This window comes from Neophocaena asiaeorientalis, unplaced genomic scaffold, assembly GCF_003031525.2.
Source record: "Neophocaena asiaeorientalis asiaeorientalis breed wild unplaced genomic scaffold, Neophocaena_asiaeorientalis_V1.1 scaffold102, whole genome shotgun sequence".
Lineage (NCBI taxonomy): Eukaryota > Metazoa > Chordata > Mammalia > Artiodactyla > Phocoenidae > Neophocaena > Neophocaena asiaeorientalis.
Genome location: NW_020175078.1, coordinates 1,629,393 through 1,643,933, shown reverse-complemented (window position 1 = coordinate 1,643,933; position 14,541 = coordinate 1,629,393).

Genomic DNA, 14,541 nt, shown 5'->3' with positions numbered 1-14,541 from the left:
AATCTAAAAAAAAAAAAAAAAAGGTCAGGAAGAACCTAGGGGCAGGACAGGTATAAAGACGCAGACCTACTAGAGAACGGACTTGAGGACACAGGGAGAGGGAAGGGTAAGCTGGGAGAAAGTGAGAGAGTGGCATGGACATATATACATTATCAAATGTAAAACAGATAGCTAGTGGGAAGCAGCCGCATAGCACAGGGAGATCAGCTCGGTGCTTTGTGACCACCTAGAGGGGTGGGATAGGAAGGGTGGGAGGGAGACGCAAGAGGGAAGAGATATGGGGATATATGTATATGTATAGATGATTCACTTTGTTATAAAGCAGAAACTAGCACACCATTGTAAAGCAATCACACTCCAATAAAGATAAAAAAAAGAAAAAAAAAGTGGGGCTGGGGACATGGGATCAGATTAAAGAGGATTCCCCTGAGCATCAAAATTAATGATGAAGTAATGGTTTACAATCCATTAAAAGAAATAACAATTCATAGGTCCATGACATAAAAATAAATGAAGAGGTAAATAAATTAGGGAGAAAGAAAAGTTCTTCCTTAGAGCATAATGCTAACTAATAAATCTAGAAGGAATTATGGATATATAAACTCAGCTCAGCATTTGATAAACATCATAATCATGATTGATTCAACTGGGAGGTATGAAAGGATGCTAAGGCTGCTGGCTGGAGGAGAAGAGCTCAATCAGAATCCAAGAAGAGATTTTATATGGATATGATTTATAGATATGATTTATATTTATATATCATTTTAATATATAATAGTTTATATTTCATTATATACGATACTATATTTTATATTGTATATTTATTTATACAATAATTAGTGTAATTATAATAAATAATGTTGAGATATACTCTATATAAATCATACCCTTGCAGAAGAATTTGTCCTTCTGCAGTTGTGGAAGTCAGTTAAACAGGTTAAGTGGGCTGCTGTCTCAGTGTGATGCTGAAGCTTTAAGTCCAAAAAGCAGGCAGTAAGCAAGGGAAAAATGGATGGAAAGTAGTTGGGGGCTCGGGGGAAGCAAGAATGAGCTGGAACACAAGCAAAAGCTGCAGACATGAAGATGGACTGAAACCTGGGTCCATTCTTATTGCTTCTGATGTTGATGATGTGTGTCCTGCAGATGTCAGTGCCCTTCGACCTGGCCCAGGAGTCAGAAAGGTTTCGAAAAGGGAACCAGAGAGAGGGGAACAATTGCAGATCTGGCCCCGCGTACCAGTGAGGTAAACTGATAGGTAAGCGACCAGGTGTGAGACTATAGGATGGCCACTGCTTCACTTCCACCATCACAATGGCCCATAGTGAATCTTGTGTGGCCCAGCCTAACCAGAAACATTCTGGGAAGAGTAATTCAGCCCAGCCAGACTGACACACTCCAAAGACAGTGGGATATAGGTTTAGACTTCGTGTGTCATGCCACAAAATACTCATCATTTAAAAAGGGGAAAATGAAAAATCTGGCAGACGCCAGCTTCAAGAAGGTTGATACCACCTCTTGAGAGAAGGACCCAGCATCACTTCTCTGGTATTCCTACCAAGCACACATGAGCCCTGTCTAGACCCAAGGAAACCAGGCTGAGCAACATCTTACAGAATGAAAGGTCTGTACTCTTTAAAAATACCAAGAACATAGAAGGCTGGGAAAGGTTGAAGAACTGTTCCAGATTTAAAGAGACATAAGAACCAAATGTAAAGCAAAATCCTGGATGGCATCTTGGACCAGAAAGGAAAAGAGACCTAACTGAGGTAGTCAGAAAATATGAATGGATTTTAGGTTTGGTTGTAGTGCTCTATCAATGTAGATTTCCTGTTTGGGATGATTATATGGCAGTTGTGTTGGAGAGTGTCCTAGTTTTGGAAAACCACACTGGAGTATTTAAAGAGGAAGGGCCACCATACCTGCAAGTTGCCCGTAAGTCATCCAGAAATATAATAATGATAATGGGATACATATTATAAGTATTCACAGGGAGATGGAACAAACGTGGTAAAATATGAACAACTGGGGAAGCTAGGTGAAGGAGATTTGGGAGTTCTTTGGACTGCTTTTGCAAAATTTTTATTAGTTTAAAATTGCTTCAAAGTAAATTATTAAAAAATGAAGGGGCTTCCCTGGTGGCGCAGTGGTTGAGAGTCCACCTGCCGATGCAAGGGACACGGGATCGTGCCCCGGTCCGGGAAGATCCCACATGCCGCGGAGCAGCTGGGCCCGTGAGCCATGGCCGCTGAGCCAGTGCGTCCGGAGCCTGTGCTCCGCAACGGGAGAGGCCAAAAAAAAAAAAGAAGAAGGAATAGGAAATAAGTGAAGACAATAAATATTGACCATGATCTTTTCAACTTGTGCTACAAATTAGGGACTGAGAAATGGAGCAAGGACCAATAGAGATAGTTGGTCTTAAGGAAGGATTTTTAAAAGCTGGTTGATAGAATTTGTATCTTGATGAGAACAGTACCAGTGACTAAGAAGGACAAAGAGAGAGAAAGGGAACAAAATCCTTGAACAGCACCAAAGGGCTGATGTCCACGTGACAAGATGGGGTGGTGTCTGCGAGAAGCAAAGACTTTTGCTCTTCAAAACAGAGAGAAAGCAATGAATTTAGATTCAGATGCCAGTCGGATTTACTAAATATAAAATACTTAAAAGCAGAAACGTCCCTGGCCCTGATGATTAGTAATTAATGGGAAAATAAAAGTAAAGCGAAATGAATTACATTATTTTTTAAAATGAAACGAAGCTTATGCCAGCTCTGGGGAAATGTGTGTGATCCTACATGGTCGAACACCCAAAGATTTGCTGACTGAGGCTGCTGGCTCCACTCTGGATTTTTCAGTAAAAGTAAAAACCAATTTCCACCTGAAGCAGACAAAGGTTCTGGTTAGGCAGGGAATGCGTGACTATCCGGTGGAAAAGATAATTGAGGAGTTACACTTCAGTGTCTTTTGTACCAAATTCTTCAGGCTTTATTGTGATTTGTCACTAAATCATTATTTTTTTCACAAATGCCTTAAAATTTTAGCATTTTAAAACTCTGGTACATTGGAATTAGCTGTTTCCACTTATTCCTCAAAGCATGTTTTTTTTAAATGTAAGTCCACACAATTATCCTTCCAGAGTATTGATGAATTTGCCAATGTTCTTTCCCTGCTGTGTACATTTTCTGTTTATGTTTTACCTTCAACATAGATGATTATTATCTATTTTATAAATATTCTGTTTCTAGACTCTTTTCCAACAAAGGAAATTGTATCTTTTTTTTTTTTTTTTTTTTTTTTTTTTTGCGGTACACGGGCCTCTCACTGTTGTGGCCTCTCCTGCTGCGGAGCACAGGCTTCGGACGCGCAGGCTCAGCGGCCATGGCTCACGGGCCCAGCCGCTCCGCGGCATGTGGGATCCTCCCGGACCGGGGCACGAACCCGTGTCCCCTGCATCAGCAGGCGGACTCTCAACCACTGCGCCACCAGGGAAGCCCTAGTACTTTTTTTTAGTAGAAATACTTTGCTCTGTTTCCACACTGCTTCCAATCTGGTCTTTATAACAGCCTCTCACTACCTTAGCTCAATTGGTGATAAGCCTATCACATGGCTCAGATTACTGCACAAAATATCACTCAACTGACAATTCATTTGTTTCCTACTTCTTCCACTCAGTTCCATCCTCTCACTAACAGAGATGCATGTACATTTCCTGTCCTTACCATTTCTTTCTCCAAAGAGGTTAGAAATCCTCATTTCTGTTGTTTCTATCCAGTGTTAAACACAGTTCCATTTTTGCTTTGCTAAGTTTTTCTCATTTAATGGTGAAGTACTTTTGCTTTTAACCCATTGATTTGATTAGCTCTTCTATGCATTTCTAGAGAGGCCCTAGGAACTTTGTATGTTGTGAAAGCCTATGTTTTCACCCAGGGTTAAAGAAATCTCATTGCTATACCCAATATGGACAAAGGCATTTGTCTATGTTAGAGATCACCATGTAGATTTATGTTATTATGACTTCTGTATTAATCACTAGAGGATATCCAGGGCTTTTAGCTACACAGACATTATGGGCCTCCTTAGAAAAGGAGTGTAAACACAGACGACTGTCAATAGCTAGCTGTTTAAACTCTATTAGGAACCATGCTAATAACGGGCAAGTTAAGCACAATGAGCTCTGACACCATTCTTTACTTAAAACCATTTGCCCACAGCTTCTGAAAAACCTTAAAAAGTAAAAATCACTAAAATGACCAGGGAGGTACAGGATTCTAACACAAACAAATAGAAAGCAGGTTTGGAAAATCATTCTTGATGTTATCCTCTCATAGTGTTAAATTATTAGATGAACGGAATGGGAAGTTTCACAAATACTTCATCATCCACTCAGTACCAGTCTTCTACTTCTGCTGCTGATTTGCCAACTCTTGCCATGTGAGACCAATTAGCAATTTGGGACACTGCCTCCTCAGCTTTTCCCCAAGTACCTGAGCTACACTTGGTCATTTAAAGTTGGAGGAGATTTGACAAGTTTTCTGACTGGGAACAATGCCTTTAAGCTTTGGGGGATCGAGAGGAGGAGGAACAAGGTACATCTTCTGTCTAGAGTGGCCACTGGACCATGGGATGATTTATGATTTCTAGGAGAAAGGGGTCAAGAACTGATTGGTTTTCCTCAGCCTCTCTTCAGATCTTCATGTTTGAATTAAACACACACAAGAGATGGGATATTGTGTGGACCAAAGTTACAGGGTGGTTTATGTGAAGCCAGAAGGCCTCAGTTCTGCATTCAGCTGTCTTTACAGGTCACTAGTGTTCACTAGTGTGAGTAGAAAAAAATTCCCTTCTTCCCTTCTAAGTTCTTTGGATGGCTAATAATTAAATTGACATAAGACATTAACAGGAGAAAACCAAATTTAATTTCCTATGTAAGAGAGCCCCATAAAAATATGAGACTCAAGAAAGTGACTGAAGAAAGCAGCTTTTACACCTTTTAGGCAAAGAAACAATAAATTTTTGAAGAATTGACAAGATCAAGGGGTTTCGCCTTGGGGTAGTAAATTGGTGAAGTAACAAGGTTTGTTTATAGAGGCTTCTCGGCCCTAAATTTCCTATCTTTGGTGATAAGGATGCCTTCTACCCTCCTGGTACAGGGAGGGTACCTTTCACATGGGCGACTTACCTCCTGTTTTCAAGGAACAAAGGAGGGTCAGAGTGTGCTTCTCACACTGGATGTTCTGAAGTACCTTTAATTCAAAATAATCAATATAACAAAGTGGCATATTTTGGAGTGGCATATTCTACTCCCTTTCACCAGCGGAGCTTTTTGCATGGACTTTCCATAAGTGACCAGCTATCATCAAGGCCAAGTGCATCCACAACTTACATGTATGCTGAAACTGAGTAGCTTCTTTCTAGATTTTCCAGCTTTTGTGAAAGTCTGTAAGATTTTGCTGAAGCAGAACTTTTCTCACAGTTCTGATGGCTCTACTTTGCTGATTCCCTGTTGGGGAATTAACCTGTTGGTCAGTTTAACAACTTGCTATTTCTCCATTCATTTGTATGTATTCATTTATCATAGTATGTGAGTTTATTCTGTTTACATAATATGGTAGGAGCTATGGAAACACTGAGGATATAGCCATGAATGATAACCTATCTCTACACTCAACAAGCTAACAATTTAGTAGATGACAGTTTAAACTCAGTCTTTTATGAGCCATGGCAAACAAAGTGTTGGGAGGCATGGCAGCACAAAAGAAGAAAAAGTAATTTAACTTCAGCTTGGGAGGTCAGGAAGGCTTCTCAGTGGAGATGGCTATCTAAACCAAGATCTAAAAGCTTAGTAGGAGAATTGAGGAAAGAGCACAAGTCTCTTTGTAGAATCTTCATAATTATTTCATATTCATTTCTCTCCCCCATTCATGTTTATTGGCTAGATTGAATTACCATATTCATTCATTTATATTGGGAGATGGGTAAGCAGAGCTGATCTGCTCACCATGTATCAAGGAATTTCTGAAATTGAAGAGTGAGTCAAGAGAAGAAAAATGGGTGCCAGCTTAGATGCCAGAAATTTAAAGCCTGTTCCTAGGCCATTAGCTTCAGGTCTGTGATTTTTAGGTTCCGTTTCTTACAGCAGCCAGGGTTCAGAGATGGCTTGAAATGATCAAACTGGCTTAAAAGAGACACTCAGGGGATTCACCAGCATGAAACATCACACGCGGTTATCTATACTGGTCCTTTTCATTCTGCTCCCTAATAACAGGGCTGAAAAAGCCCTGATTCCTTCAACTGGGAGCAATATATTTGATTAAGACAATCAACCTTGGGCAAATAATTTAAACCCATAGGCATCATTTCCTCTATTCATAATATGCCAAAACGTACTCCTACTTATTGGATTATTTTAAGAAACATTTATAATTATACTAATTCTAAAGGACAGAGTAATGCATATAGTAAGTGCTCATTTATATAATTATTTTTATGTAATTACAATTTATGTATTTATTATCATAATTATTATTAGCACTATTATATAGAAAGCAATCTCAACTCACACTGCAGCAGTCTATAGACAAGTGCTCTCCAAATATTTTTGATTATACCATCAGCGGTTAAAAAAGAAAGTAAAATTTAACATACACATTAAATTTATGTAAATATTACATCTATTTTTAAATTAATATATTTTAACTTTATAACATAAACTAAAATATATTAAAATCTAAATTAAAATGTATCCGATTAAAAAAAAGAAATGAGGGACTTCCCTGGTGGTTCAGTGGTTAAGACTCTGCGCTTCCAATGCAGGGGGTGTGGGTTCGCGCCCTGGTTGGGGAACTAAGATCCCACATGCCCCACAGCATGGCTCCGCCAAAAAAAAAGAAATGAAAATTCTAATGTTTTCACTCTGCATGCTGTATTCCTTGATGACACCCACTGAAGGGGGCTTAATTCATTTGTAGTCCTTTCAGAGAATCCAGCATACTGCTTGATACACAGTTCCTAGTTATCTAAAAATTACTTGATATTACATAGTTAATAGTCTATAAATATTTGTGAAATGCATAAATGATGCAATGCAAAATTACATCTTTCAAAGGGTTGTTGGCTCCTAGACTATACACATAAGTAAACAGATAGATATTTTTAGGTCTCATTTGTAATATATTGCAATGGTGTAGTAGGGTATTTGAAGCTATAGGGTAGCCCTTCCTTGGACTAGATTGTATTTTAATTCTTTTAATCAAATACGTGTGAATTTTAGGACACCAGATGGCAAAGGACACCCTGGAGGGGTGGGATGGGGAGAGTGGGAGGGAGGGAGACGCAAGAGGGAAGATATATGGGAACATATGTATATGTATAGCTGATTCACTTTGTTATAAAGCAGAAACTAACACACCATTGTAAAGCAATTATACCCCAATAAAGATGTTTGAAAAAAAAAAAAAAAAAGGACACCAGAGATTGGCCATGGGACTTCACAGGCTCTTTCTTCACTGTGCTACGTCTGAAAGATATTTGTACGCTACCAACACTGCGGTCATTTATCTGCCTGGTGGTGGTAAACTTTAATCCATCTGAAGGATGCTGGGCTCCAGAAATGACAGTAGTCTTTGGTATTTGGACCCTGATGATGACACATTGGCTGTTCCTGCTCTAAGTTTCTCCAGGTCCCTCCAGACTGCTGATGTTGTATACCGTTTTATTCCAACCCTCTGGCAAGACTGTATCCTAGGTATAACTGGTAGTAAAAACCCAGTAGACTTCTGCCCATGTTAAGTACTATGATTTTCCTTTATGTTATTTGGAAATGAAAGGGCACACACAGATGTGCAAGTGTAATTCATTCTTCTTGGAACAAAAGTGAATATATCTTAAAGGAAAAGTCACAGTGGCCTTGATCACCATACTTTGCTTACCAAAATGTCACAATATATTACTTTTCTCTATTTTCCTAAGAAAGAAGAAAAGATTGCTAAAGCATAACTGGGAGGATGCTCAAGTTCCATCGAAAGAGTTTCCTTAGGATCCCTGAAACACACAATAGAGTGACAGACTAGACTTTCCCACCTTCTGCAGTGGGTGATGTACACTCCTCTCTATGAGAGCCAAATGCGGCTTCTCATGGTTTCAGTGATCTCTGAATTTTAAAAAAGTTATCTTCCCATAACACATCCTACACACAATGGGGGACGAGGACTAGAATAATCATAATAAGACCTGCTCCTCAGGACAAGAGAGGATAGGAATTACCCAGCAGTCACTAATCAGTAGCAAACATCGACTCCTGCTATATGGGAACAGTAGATGCCCTGCTCTGACTGCAGAGTCAACTGGTTGGTTAATCAATATGGTAGCTCTCTGGGAAGATCTCCTTCTTTGTCCATCGCACTCATGCTTATAAATTTGCTCTCTGAGGGGATCATCTCTGAAGTTTAAATTCAGATTGATGTCCCTCCTAGGGTATGCATGACTTTTACAGCCTACTCTATTTCACTGTGAGTCTGAAGGTGCAGGATGAGGGGTGTTTGTGTGTGTGTGTGTGTGTGATAGCCTTAGATTTGAACAAAAGCTATTGTTGGCCATTTCAGGTCTAGGGCTTCTTTGGATGTAGAGTTTCCTCAGAAACTAGGTAGGCATCCATCTATTTACTTCCAGTGAATTCCTTGAGCAAGTAACCAGAGTCAAAGATCTCACCTATACCTCACCTGTAGATTCTCATCATTTACTTTCTGGCCCATATACTCTAGCTATTCTCTAAACTTAGATTACTGACAGCTACTTAAAAGAATTTAAACCACTGGGCTTGACTAGAAAAACCACGTTCCTAGCCTGCTCTTAGTCCTCTCATTTTTCTGGACACTAAGGCTGCAACTTTGCCACAGCCCATTGTAATTGCTTAATCTGGGGGAAGAGAAACTGTTGTTCTTCTAATTCTACAAAGGAACAAATTATGTGACCTTAGGTCAACTTAGATTAGAGAGTTTCACCCTTAGAAACTCCTACTCTTAGTTTAAGCAATTACACATATAGCAATCTATCCTTAAGAAAAATGTGCATACTTCCTATTTGAGTTTGGATAAAATTTGGTTATTAACACATTTCTAAAAGACAGAAAATACTTATTTTTTTAATAAAGGAGACCTGAGAAAGCCTTCAGTGGAAGTAGGGGCCAATGTACTGGGAGAGCCCTGGAGGGACTCCAAACTCAAGTAGGAAGCATAGCATTTGGAGTGCACAGACAGGCATTTATCTTCTGAAGAACTGTGCCAGGTGTCCTGACTTATCCCCACGCATTTAAGTCAATGTCTTGAATTTAGCCTTAATGGCAGGGATTAAGCAGGATGGTTTTTCAAAGAAATGGAAAGATCTGCTTAAGGATAATTAGGGCTTCTAGTGGGAATATTAATGTACCAGGACAAGGTCCCATATTCTAATTTCTTCTGGAGGAGTATCATAGAATTCTAAGATTGCCCTCATGACTTCTGCCTCCTAGTGTTATGCCCATAATCAGGTTACATTATATGACAAAAGAGATTCTGCAGATGTAATTATGGTTAATCAGTTGCTTTGGAGTTAATAAAAAGAGATTATTCAGGTGGGCTTGACCTAATCACTTGAGGTGCTTAAATCTTTGTCTAAAACTCAGAGCAAGAGAAGTTAGAGAGATTCAAAGTATGAGAAGCACTTGATGTGAGAGGGGTTCTCCATTTCTGGATGGATATGCACACTAAGGAATGCAGGCAGCCTTTAGGAGCTGAAAGTGGCCCTAGCTGACATTGTGGAAGGAAACAGGGACCTCAGTCCTACAGCCACAAGGAACTGAATTCAACCAACAACCTGAAAGAACTCGAACGTGGATTTTTCCTCAAAGCCTCTAAACAGGAGCTCAGTCTGGCCAATCCCTTGATTTTGGCCTGTGAGTCCTACAGCAGAGACCCAGTCATGTCAGGACTGACTCTGATCCATGGAAACTATGAGATAATAAATTTGTGTTGCTTCAAACTGCTAAATCTGTAGTAATTTGCCATGTAGCAATAGCAAACTAGTACAAGTATGGAAGTTTGATCTGCCATTTTCCTCGCCTATGCACCCTAGAGAGAATCCTGCCAAGCACACAGAGCTCTAAGTAACTTCCTCATTCAGTGTGGAGGCCTCTCCAAAAATGTACCCAATGTTTAAGGACAGTTCACAATCAATGGCAAAGGAAATTCATATCAGCTTCCAATAATAATCCAACTTTATGACACTAATAATGTCATTAATATTAGCAATGTTTAGATGGCCAAGGTTCAGCAGACATTTGAGGAAAACTAATGGTATAAACTAAAAGGTCTGAGACGAGCAGACACTGGCTCAAGAAGAAATACATATAATTTAGAGAATAAGAGGTAACTTTCAAAAATTTCAAACTAGCAAATTCAGAGGGATTTGAAAGGAGAAAAGGCTGGTATAAAAAGACAGAAAACAGGGCTTCCCTGGTGGTGCAGTGGTTGAGAGTCCACCTGCCGATGCAGGGGACACGGCTTCGTGCCCCGGTCTGGGAAGATCCCACATGCCGCAGAGCGGCTAGGTCCGTGAGCCTGCATGTCCGGAGCCTGTGCTCCGTGATGGGAGAGGCCACAACAGTGAGAGGCCCGCGTACCGCCAAAAAAAAAAAAAAAAAAAAAAGACAGAAAACAAAGAACAGAGTGTAGTCCTTGCAAAGTAAAAATGTGATTGCTGAAATTTTTTTAAAAATCAATAGAAAAAGTAAAAATAAAACAGAGTTAAGGAACTCTCTCAGGATTTAATGAAAAAGAAATATAAAGAGACTGAAATATAAAGCATGTGGTAGGATTTTCCACTTGATGGAGTGGTTATAAAAGTTAAGTCTTTGATTTTGACAGTTGAAACATTATTCTTTGAGTACCCCCAGGTTAGGATAGATTTATATTTCCTATATAAGTTTCCTACATTTCCTTCTCTACTTGTTCAATCATGCTACCAAATTTTACATAAGCACTATTGACAAAGCCACAATAATGCAAATTTGATAATTTGTCCTTTTAATTTTTAGAATCATTCTTAAAAGCACAGAAGACTTCACTTAGAGAAGATAATGTAAGTGCTAACCATTCAGCTTTCTCATACTGGGATTAAATTTTTTCTCTCACACTCTACGTTCTTCTGATGTATGGTTCCCCTGAGAACTGCTCCTCCTCTAAAATCATAACTTCCAGTGTCTCATTCTCTGGCCACATCCTTCCATATTACAGTCTTTAGTATCCTCAACACTCTATACCAAAATTTCAAAACCACTGACTCTAGTTCATTTCTCACTGTCCCCCACAGCTGTATTCCTACCATCCATAAGCAGCTCGGCTTCCAAAGTCTATTGTCATCTTCCCCTGATAATATCTTTTTACTCTCTACTCCTCTTTCCTTCCACTGTACTTGTCTAGCAAACTCTCAGTCTTAGTAGTGATACTCAACCGTGTGCCATTTCCTGTCCTGCAACCAAGAAGCTGGGAACAGAACTGTCAAACAATACTGACTCAGTTAGCAATTAAAATTCTGGGAAATCCTACTGCATTTCTCTAGTTTGTTTGCTGTCACACTCTCCAAAATGACTTCCTCATAACTTATTTCTCCTCAAATTATCAACTCGCCCCCATGACCACTTTCTCTCAACTGATGGCCTTGCTCAATACTTCTGTGATAAATGAATATAATCAGAGAGTAGCTACTTTATCATCCCTCCTCCAAATCTACTAATTTATATGCATACGTGCCCATATGTTCTGCCTTTCCTCCACTGCCATGAATAAAGGCCCTGACCTTACCTGTGCTCCAGGCCATTCCTGTACTTTTGTTCTGCGTCTCATCCCCTCTTGTCATATCAGGTGTAAGAGCTACTTGAGTTTTGTCCTCTCTACCCTACATCCTCATTTTCTCCCCCTCCACTGAATCATTTCCCAAAAGATGCAAATATGTTCTAATATCACCTCTCCAGTGAGTATGTTACTTCTTCACTCTTCTGCCCAGCGAAACCTCCTAAAGTTGTTCTCTATAGTTCCTGTTTCCATTTACTTCCATCCTCTCTCCAGCCCACTTGGAGACAACTCCTATTTCTCACTTCTCTGAGAATGCATTTGTGAGTATTGTCAATGGCCTGAACATGGACAGCCCAGTAGTCCCTTTTCTCACCTGACTTCTCAGCAGCTTTGGATACTGTTCACCATATATGCTTTTTCTTGAAACACTTTCTCCTTGGGTTCCCTTGTACTCCCCCCCGGGTTTTCCTCCCTTCTTATTGGCCACTTCTCGGAATCTGTTGCTGGCTTGTCCTCAGCTTGAAATCGAAATGTAAGAGCATGCCAAGCCTCCTTCTGAAATCATTTCTCTTTTTCATCCACCCAGTCTCTCCTTAGATGACCTCATTCAGTCTCATTGCTTTAAATGCAAACTATTCATGACTAATTTATAAACGTGTATCTCAGGTATGACGCCTTCTGGACTATCTTACCACCTCCTGCATATTTTACTGCCTGCTTACCGGCAGCAGTTAGATGCCTCTTGGCATCACCATCATGCTACCACTGATTATCTCAACATTTTCATCTAAACTGGCTTCCCCTGAGCTTTCCCATCTCAGTAAAGAGCACCACCCACTGTCCAGCTTATAGGACTTATCTGTATTCTGTTATTTACATCTGGCATCCAACTCACCTGCAAGTATTGTGAGCTCTATCTTTAAAACATATCCCAAATTGGTCTAATCATCATGATTTTTCACTTAAACTAGAGCAAAAATCTCCCAACTGGTCTCTGATGCAACGCCTGCCCCTCCCACCCCTGCCATCCATTCTCCACACAGTTGAAATCAACTCCTAGAACTGTGCATCAGACCATGTTCCTGTACATCCACACCATGCCCAAAGCCTTCCAAAGCCTTCCCATTATGCTTAGAATAAAATCTAAACTCTTTACCCTGCTTAAAATACCTGCATTATGGTCTCACTCCTGCCCACCATACTGACTTCACCTCTTATCACCCTCTCTTTCCTGTTTGCCTGTCCCTTCCTTTCTCACTCTCACCTTTGGGTCATGACACTAACCATTTCCTCTTAACTTAAAAGTCATCTCCTCAGAGGGGTCTTCCCTGACACTCAACTCGTCTGTCACTTCAGGCTTTTTTTTTTTTTTATCTGCACCGCTGTTTTTTCTGAGTTTTTAAATTGTTTATTTTTTGATCTTACAAGACCAAAATTCTAAACTGCAAGCTTTGTCAGACCAGGGATCTCATCTACTCGTACCTATAATTATTCTATCCATGGATCCTGGGGAAATTCTGGAAAGAAGTACATGCTCAAAAAGTTATCAAATCAATAACTGAATGAAAGTTGAGTTGTAGAAAGCAGGGAGAGCAGAATGGAGGGAAATGAGACATGCCGGTTTCTGGAATTTAAAAGTAGAGTATTAAGAGTGGGGGCTAGCAGAAAGTGCACCCCAAGATATGCTTCTTTGGCTATAAGGATTCTTTTCGAGCTGATTAGAATGAGAAAAAGCAGAGACTAGAGAAGCTCTGGAAACAGTAGAAGTTACCCTTTTGTACCCTCTTTGAAGCCCCAGATCCCTATCTCTCTCCTTAGGTCTGGATGGTATATGTCTCAATTGGCTAACTGTCTTTTGAGTCTCATATCTTTGTGGGGCTCCTGTACATATGTACATAATCAATTGTTTTCTGTTAATCTGTCTCTTATTACAGGGGGGTCTTAGCTGAGAACCAAGAAATGTAGAGGGAAAATTATTTTTCCTCCCTTACAAGAGATATAGTGATGATTGAAAACGATATAGTTTCTGAGGTGTGTTAAAGTAAAAAATTTACCAATAAGATACTAAAAATATAATAAAACTAATATGCATTAAGACGAGGGGGAGGGTAATAGAGTACAATGCATGCAAGCTAATTTTTTTTCTTCACAGGGACAGTAGATACTCTCTAAATTTGATAAATTAATTAATAAAGCTATAAGCATATTATTTAGAAATATGAAAGAAATAACCAGAAGAATTAAAAGCAGAAAAAAAATTTTAACGAACGTACCCATGATTATATAAGCTGTTAACATTAGGGGAAGCTCAGTGAAGGGTACGTGAGAACTCTCTATACTACCTTTGCAACGTTTCTGTAAATATACATTTAGTCCAAATTTTTTAAAATTATGTAAATAAAAAGCAGAAGTTGATGAAAGCACTAGTATCCTGGGAAGTATGGTGATAAGGTGACTGGTGATAAGGCAGGTTAATAGTTTTTATTTTATGCTTTTCTTACCGTTTGATTTTTTTTCATGTGTGCATGTGTTTAACTGACGGTGATGATGTCAACAAAGAGGACGATGGTGCTGATGATAACAGTGAAAGCTTTTAAAAAATAACATTTAACATTTAAAAAATATTTTATAAGTACTACTTGTTAAGATGTTTGAGAAAAGGGCATCATCAGGAGGAAGGAAGGGAAGAAGAGTGGGAGAGGAGGGGAGGAGGGGAGGAG